Source organism: Ovis canadensis, chromosome 4 (genome assembly GCF_042477335.2).
Source record: "Ovis canadensis isolate MfBH-ARS-UI-01 breed Bighorn chromosome 4, ARS-UI_OviCan_v2, whole genome shotgun sequence".
NCBI lineage: Eukaryota > Metazoa > Chordata > Mammalia > Artiodactyla > Bovidae > Ovis > Ovis canadensis.
The window spans coordinates 103,117,394-103,126,536 of NC_091248.1; positions in this window are offsets into that span (position 1 = coordinate 103,117,394).

A 9,143-nucleotide genomic window follows, 5' to 3' on the forward strand; every position below is an offset into this window, starting at 1 on the left:
ATTCACCTATTAATTAATTTGGACATTAATCAACATATTAAACATTACTTTTCATCAGGCTTTGAAATATATCCTGAACAAAACAAAAGGCCTTGCCTTCATAGAGCTCATAGTCTTTCTGGGAAGACAGACTTTCAACACACAAATAAGCAGTTTGCATCAGATGTTAGATCTACGGGAAAAACAGAACAGAGTTGGGGAGGGTGGATTTTCATATGTTGGGTGGCTTTGAGCAGATAATGTTTGAATGATAGAGAGTTGGCTGTGGGGATATTTGGCGGAGGGTATTGCAGGCAAATGTATCAGAAGTGCACATTTGGGAGTAGGCCTGGTATGTTCAAGGAAGAGCCTAGAGTGCACTGTGGTGGGATACTTCCCTTACCATCAGTTTCCCTTGTTCATTTTCTGGTCTTTAGCATTTATTACCATCTGACATAGTACAGGTTATATATATTTGCTTATTTTCTGTCTTCTCTTACTAGAATGTAAACTAGGAAAATGAGGATTTCATTTTGTTCACTTCCAGAACACTACTTGGTACAGTACCTGGCACACAGTAGATGCCCAATAAGTACTTGAGTGAATGAATAAATGAGTGTTTCAGAAACCTGAATCAGTGGAAGTTATGTGTTACAGATTTTTTAAAAAAATTCTGCACATTGACAGTTACCGCAAATCATTCTCCAGCGTTCTTCTCTTCTTATCCTAGTGTATGAGCCTCTGAAATCACATAGTTCAACTCCCCTGTGAAGAGCTGAGGCCTGAAGAGAATAAATCACTCAGCAAAGTCAAAGAGCCAGTTTGCAAAAGAGACCAATATGAAATCTGAGTTGCCACATTTTCTCTTCACCATAATTCTTGTTGCAACACAATCCAAATATATCCATTCAGCTTTTGACCATAAACTTAATATGTGTTTATTAATTGGGGCTGTGACTACTGGTTATGTTGTCAGTCTCCAGATCTCCCAGCTGCAGACAGTCTGTTTAATTTGGCTCAATGCTCCTGGACAGGAAGTCTACCTCTAGAAGCTGCTTAATGATGGCCAGCTTCTTGGGACTGTCCTAACTTCCCTTTATGGAAACAGCAAAGTGTTCAGGCTCTCTGATCTTCAGTGTTCTCCTTGACAGAAGGAAGATCATAATGGTATCTTTTCCCCTTGTATACAGTTTTGATCATATCAAGTAGATAAAATACTTAGCATAATACCCGGCACATAGAAATCCCCTGCCAAATGTATTACCAAGCACTTTCAATAGTACAGTGGGATAGCATTCAGCTTAAAAAGGAATGAGGAAGCTCTCTATCTGCTAATGTCAAAGAAGTCTAAAATACAAGTGTTTTGTTTAGGTTTTATTTTGACTTCTCTCTGATCATATTGAGGGAGACTCAATCTTACCCATTTCCAATTACATTTTAGAAAGAATTCCCAGAGATAGTTAAACTAATCTAAAGTTTCTTAAGCATCTATTGGGGGTGGAACTCAAAAGTACACAAATATAAAAGCCATAAGTGACTGGCCAACTAAGTTCAAGGACATAATAATCTCATTAAGAGAAGGGAACCAGAAGAAACCATTACCAAGCCATGTACATCAAATAAAAAGTGATATATAGAGCTATCAATTTTTAAGCTATTTGCTTATTCTAAATGTTGAGCAGCAGCTCTATTGTTATTATAATTTAAAATTACAGAATAAAATCTAATACTGGGAAAATATTTTATCAAAGTGAATGCTCATATTAATATTATCCCTTTTGTTTCTATCAGAGGACTAAATATATAAAAAGTTACTTCTTCCTTTGTCTTTATTACTAATCTTAAGAACTTGGAAAATGTTTAATGTTACTGAATGTTCGTTTATGAACTTGACACTTTGTTCCTCTCTGCGAGCCCAAGAGCCATCAACTTTTCATTTCAAGTTCCACTTTTATTGTGCAGACTTAGAACAGGGTACTCTGTTCTGTGTCTGGAAAGCAGAAGTCTTAGGTCATTATTGAGACCAGTTACTCCATTTTAAAATATTTAATTATTTTGCTGTGCCAGGTCTTAGCTGTGACATATCGGATCTTCGCTGCAGAATGCTGGGTCTTTCATTGCATTGAAACTTCTCTCTACTTGTGTTGGCATGGTCTCCAGAGCGAGTGGGCTCAGTAGTTGCAATGCACAGGCCTAGTTGCCCTGCAGCATGTGGGATCTCAGTTCCCCAACCAGAGATCGAACTTATGTCCCCTGCAATGGAAGGCGAATTCTTAACCACTGGACCACCAGGGAAAACCTCCTCCACTTATTACATTTTGTTCTATTCAGACACTGAAAGAAAGGAATTTTCTGCAGTCAAATTTATTGTAACCCCCAAATAACTCAAAATTATTTTGTCAAGACAAAATATATATATAGTGAATGTATTCTAATCTTCTAATGATTGCACTGTGTTTGTATACCTAACTGTAATAGGATGCTACACTTTTTCACCTAGGAGCATTTGTCAATTTTAATTTGCCTATATTCTAGCAATCCATATTTCCCCCTGGATTTAAGAAATCTGCTCTCATTCTCTTTTTAAAAAATATTAGTTTATTTTTCCCTCTGGAGGCAGATAGTTCTAGGCTCTGCTTTACAAAGAAGAGAGGGACAAGAGCTGTTAGACTCACTGCTTCTCAAGATGCTGAATGACTTTGTAGCTATCACATCTTAAATTCTTGCTGACCTCAGTCATGAGTTTATTTATTTATGTGTTTGGCTACCTTTGTATGTTCAGTTGCTTCAGTTGTGTCCGACTCTGTGCAACCATATGGACTGTGGCCTGCCAGGCTCTTCCATCCATGGGATTCTCCAAGGTGAGAATACTGGAGTGGGTTGCCATGCCCTCTTCCAGGGGATCTTCCCAACCCAGGGATCAAACCCATGGCAACTCCTGTATTTTCTGCATTGCAGATGGATTCTTTATTGCTGAGTCATCCAGGAAGCCCAACCTTTGATTATGAGTTTTTATGTTGTTAAACTTAGTGTGTGGGAATTCTAAGTGTCAAAATTTGGGTTGCTTTCCTTCAGAAAGAATTTTTAAAGTTATAATATTTTAATGGAGATAAAACTCACATATTACATCAATTTAAAGTGCATGATTTAATGGTTTTTAGTTTATTCACAGAGTTATGCATTCATCACCCCATCATATTTTGGAACATTGGACTGATGCTGAAGCTGAAGCTTCAATACTTTGGCCACCTGATGTGAAGAACTGACTCACTGGAAAAGACCCTGATGCTGGGAAAGATTGAAGGCAGGAGGAGAAAGGGACGACAGAGGATGAGATGGCTGGATGGCATCACTGACTCGATGGACATGAGTCTGAGCAAGCTCCAGGAGTTGGTGATGGAACAGGGAAGCCTGGTGTGCTGCAGCCCATGGGATCGCAAAGAGTAGGACACGACTGAGTGACTGAACTGATCCTGATATCACTCCCAGCAAAAAATTCCAAGCCCATTAGCAGTCACTATCTATTTGTACCCAACCCCTAGCCTCCTTAGGGAATCACTTATCTGCATAAACACACCTGGGCATATGTGGGAATAACATTTGAGAGAGACCACTGGGCCTAATTGGGTAATATGTTCTGCTATACAGCTGTTTGTAACTAAAAGAGTTGTAAGTCTTTCAATGCTTTCTACTTAATACCTTACAGATCAAAATTTTCTCCACAAGGAAACGAAGACATTTACTTAGTGGACCCTACACATCCTTCAGAAAGAAAATAATCTGTGATACTAATTAAAGTCAGTATCAGGGAATATTTTCTAGTTACTCCAAAAATATAGCAAGGATGTCCTTTATGAGTGATAGTGCAGGATCACATTCCATGTACCTTAACCAAGACCAAGCATCTTCTTTTCAATCCAGTACCTCTTTTTGTAAACTTTCAAGATCAACATCTACAGTTACTTATTTGGCCTTCAACTTTTTGAGAACTGATTTTCCCAATAAATTTGTCATCATCAGGCTTGACTGTGGAAATCCAAAAAGAGGTGAAGAAGAGGAGAAAATGCATTATACATGATTAATCATTAGTGGCTAAAGCGGGATGGACTAAACTGTCCTGACTGGGTGGATTCCTTCTGTCATCTCATTTAATAATCACAAGTAAATACTAAGATGTATCCAGATTGAAATTAAACAGTGGGCTTGAACTTCTCTAATTCTATCCTTTGACTGACTCTTGACCCACCCAATGTTAACAGACGCTTGGCAGATTCCCCCAAGGCCCCTTCTATTGCCTGTTGTGTATCCCCTCCCCCAGATTCACTGGGCTTCCCTCCTCCCTCTCTCCCATTCAGTGTGGTTTTGCTTCCTGCAGTCCTTGCATGTATCCCTGATATGGTCAGGCTAATGCTGCTTCCTGCAGGACTTTACATGAAGCTGCACCCTTTCTTAGCTTCATGCCCTTTCTTCTGTGGCTTTTATTCTCTAAGAGGTTTTTTCCTGAAAAACCTTCCCTCACAAATCACTTGCACATGAAACCTCATCCTTGGGTCTGCTACGGGGAATACCAACTGAATCTCATTTACTCTCCAAATATTTAGGAAAACAAACAAGCAAACATGAAAAAAAGAAGCTAGCCTTTTGCATGGAAACAATACCACTGACAAGTCAAAAGAAATTGGACAAACACATTTGGGACATGTGACAAAACACTCATTTCCCTGATATATAAGAGCTCTTGAAAGTGAAAGTCACTCAGTTCTGTATGACTCTTTGTGACCCCATGGACTATATAGTCCATGGAATTCTCCAGGCCAGAATACTGGAGTGAGTGAGTAGCCTTTCCCTTCTCCAGGGGATCTTCCCAACCCAGGGATTGAATCCAGGTTTCCTACATTGCAGGCAGATTCTTTACCAGCTGAGCCACAAGGGAAGCCCAGGAATACTGACGTGGGTAGCCTGTTCCTTCTCCAGGGAATCTTCCTGACCCAGGAATCGAACCTGCATTGCAGGTGATAAGAGCTCTTAAGCAAATCAGTTCAAAACAACTCAAACCTAACATGGGTAAAGGACATGGACCAGAAATTAAAGCAAAGAAAAGATGCATAGCCCAATTTCTCAAAATAAAATAAATTATTATTAAATGAGATATCATTTTTACATTACTCAGATTGGCAGAGGTTTTGCAAAGCATCATAATACAGTGTAGTTTGGGTGTGGGGAGTAAGCACTAATTTTTGGAGGAAGTGTTAACTGGTACAATCTCTTTAGGATTCAGCTTTATATATTTATTATACACTGTAAAATAGGTAAGAATTGTCTTTTCAACTCTGACTGCCCTTTCTCATTTTTCTCTTTGAATTTTGTAACAGCATTTGCTGCATTCTGAATGTCTGCGCCCATCAATCTTCATATGCTGACCTCCTAATGCCTTTTGTGATGATATTAGGATGTGGGCCTTTGGGAGGTGTTTAGATCATGAAGGATGGGTGCCTTTATAAAGAAGGCTCGAAGAGTTTGCAAGACTCTTTCCTCCAAGTGAGGACTGCAACCCATAAGAGGGCCCTCATCTGATCATGCTGGAACCTTGATCTGAGGCCTCCCAACCTGCAGAATTGTGAGAAATAAACCTGTGTTGTTCATGAGCTACCCAGTCTGTGGGTATTTTGTTACAGCAGGTCAAATGGATTAAGTCAGCACTTATCAGTCTGAAAATACTTGTTTACTGTTTTTCTTATTGCTTGTTTCTTCCTATTAGAATGCAAACTCCAGAAAGATAGATCCTGGTCTATGTGGTATCCTCCATGTCTGTGCTTGGATGTGATGAATGCTCCACTTTAAATAGTTGAATCGTTAAGCAGTTGGCACTTGTAGTGTGGTTTGAAATGGCCCAATGGTTCTAGAACACTTCCTCTATAGCTCCCTGCAGTGTCTGAAATTCTCATTTAGGCAGTCAATGAACACACAGAGAGAGCCTATTAAACTATTCCTTCACGAAAATATAAACAGAAGTACATTAGCTAAGCAACTGCAGCAAGAAAGGAGTAAACTTTAACTGAGGCTGTGGACAAGTGGAGATCAGAATCATGCAGTAGGTTTTAACTGACTGCAAACGAGTAGATGACAGATCTTGGAGGGAGGGTAGGGAGCCTCACTTAGGTTGTGGAGATTATCCAACCCAAGTAGGACAAAAGATGTCTTAAGATAGTACAGAAGAGAAGCCAGATTACAAACCAGAGCAGATGGAAGACTACAGACAGTGTCCATCAGGATGCTCTGAACAGGGAAGTGAAGGCGAGGACACAGAGGAAAACTGAACGCACCGGGACAGTTCAGGCAGAGAGAAGCAGCAGATTAGAGCGAGAGCCTAGAGAGAACAGTGGGGCTGAGAGTAGAATCCATTTTCTGGGTGAAGGGGAAGCATTTGAGGTGCCAGTGATTTTAGACTGAAACAACGGAGCTCCCCAATTTCACCTCTAGTAGGAATATGGAAGGGGCAGGGTTGAGGTGTGCAGCAGTCTCTGTCCTTCCTTGTAGGACCCTCTGTCATCATCCAGAGGCCGCCAGGGCTACACTTGACTGCAGACCAATGCTACAGGTGACAGAGGGCTCCGGACACAGCCTAGGCTCCGCCAAACCACTGGTTTGGCATTTTGCTTCCAGTCACAGCTCTTCAGGCACTTTCTAGAGTTGTCTTCCTCAGATTAAAAAAATATATATATATTCTAAGGGAGAGTTCCTGGTGGTCCAGTGATTGGGATTTGGCCTTTCACTGCCATGGCCCCAGGTTCAATCCCTGGTCAGGGAACTGAGATCCCACAAGCTGAGTGGTGTGGCCAACATTTTAAAAATGATAAAAATTTTATTCTATGACTTTTAAGATCGCCAGAAACATCTTAGACATCACCCCAACCAGTCTTTTGCTAAAATGAATCTCTTGAGCTAAAGAACCCACAGGCCTCATGCAACTGGTTTCTTTTCTTCACCTGATGTTCTGCACTACGGCTCTCCAGGACTTTCCCAATGGACTAAGAATGGTTCCGAAATCTGAATCCAAGGGATTCAACTGAAATTTGCCCAGCCTGAGGTAAAAAGAAGTTGAGTGACATCTGTTGAGTGACAATCAACTTCATCAGGTTGTTATTAATATTAAAGGTGTTAATATGTGTAGAGTGTTTGAGAGAGAAGGAAGGAAGCAAGGAGGAGGGAATGAAAAAGGAGAAAAGTTAAAATATTAATGACCCTTCAACTCCTCTCAGGTTTGGGGCTAAGACCAGACTTGAGCTAGTATACTTTTCCCTTTCCCTTGTGGTGCTTCATACCCCAAAGGTGTGTAGGCTCGGTACTGATGGCCCAAACTTGCCCATCCTCCATGGCATTTTTTTCTGAGAAAGTTATAGAACAAGGCTTCTGGGATTTGGTGTTTTCACTTCCATGGTCCCAGGTTCAATCCCTGGTCAGGGAACTGAGATCCCACAAAGTGAGTGGTGTGGCCAACATTTTAAAAATGATAAAAATGTTATTCTACGTCTTTGAAGATAGAACAAAGCTTCAATATATAACTTTAATTAATCACTACTGGCAAAGTTAGAAGGTCACAACATTAACCAGGAGATGAAAGACCTCCACAAAGATTAATCATTCAACTCACTTCTACTTTAGGTAAAGTGTTGGTCTCTTAGTTTAAAGGACTTCATGTTCTAACTTCCTGGGTCCCAGGATGTGGAAAGTTAGTAAATATGAATATAGCATTTCCATTTTCTGAACCAAGACTGAGTAAACTAACTTAAAACATAAGACATAATTGCCACACTAACACTCCTAATCACTGGGAGTAAATGCATACACACACACACACACACACACACACACACACACAAATAGCTGAGTGAAAAAAAAATTAATAAAAGAACTAACAATTCTATAAAAGTTATCTAAACCAAAAACAGGCAGATAATAGTTTAGGTGCAAGAGAACTGTACTAGGGTCTAACTAAACGCATACCTTTGAAGATATTTAGACAGTTTTGATTCCTTTTTCAAGTGAGGTTAATTCTAATAGCCATATGATGGCTAAACATATAAACAGAAATATGTTCATCATCTACACACTTAGATAATTAAAATATTCAAGCATCCATTCAGGAAAATGTCCTATGTTTGTCTTATATTTTCATCTCTATGATAGTGGCTCATATAATAGAGAGCACTGGGCAGAGCTTGAACATGAGAATTAGTTAGAACTGGGTTTTCTAGTTCTAGGATGGGTGGGCCCGTTATTTAATCTTTCTCTAATGCTTATTTCTTCATTTGGGAAATGAGGATAATTCCTATACCAGGGCATTACTAAAATATTTAAATATCACAATTAACTGTTTACTGGAAGTCCTTAGATAATTTCATGATCGATTGTTGATTGTCTGATTTTTAGAGATTTGGTTGAAATCGCTTCCCTGTGAACACACTCTTTTAATTTTGATGAAACTCTTGCTATTCTCATGTTAACACTTAAAATCTAATATTTCACACTTGATTGATGGCAGTTTAGGCCATCGATAAATATTACTTTTTTCAAAACTATTATAAGTTAAGCATTAAAATCAAGTAAGCCATAAAAATGAATAGAAACAATTTTGTCCAAACTATAAACATTCATTAAGGAGCTAAAGTATTAAACAGATGCAGCCTTGGGAGACCCACTGTCTTATGATTAAGCTGACTAGTGAGCACATGCCTTTGGAATTTCTTTTTAGTCTTTGAAGTTATCTTATTATCCATCTATTCTGGCTTTTTGTTGTTGTTGTTGCAAGAACTGTTGGTCTTATGAAGCTCTTATCCCCATCCCTCAACTCACAGTTGATCCATCCCCCAATCTCAAACTAGGTTCAAACTCTTCAAAAATTCTAATCCTGCTTTAGAATGGTAGGCGGAACAGCCTACCATCCTAATGAATATTTCTGGATATTTCTATGGCTTATATCCCCGTCTTCTCAGAGTTCTGTCTTCCCTGTGCCTTTTCCCAGTTGGTGAACCTCAAGGACACTGCTATCCTGTCATAAACTGGCCAGATTCTTAGTCGCCTGTCACAATAGCTCCGTGTTCCTAATTCTCTGGTCTCCGGTGGGAATCATAGGGGACTCCTGTTTATCTCTGTTCTTGGTGAGG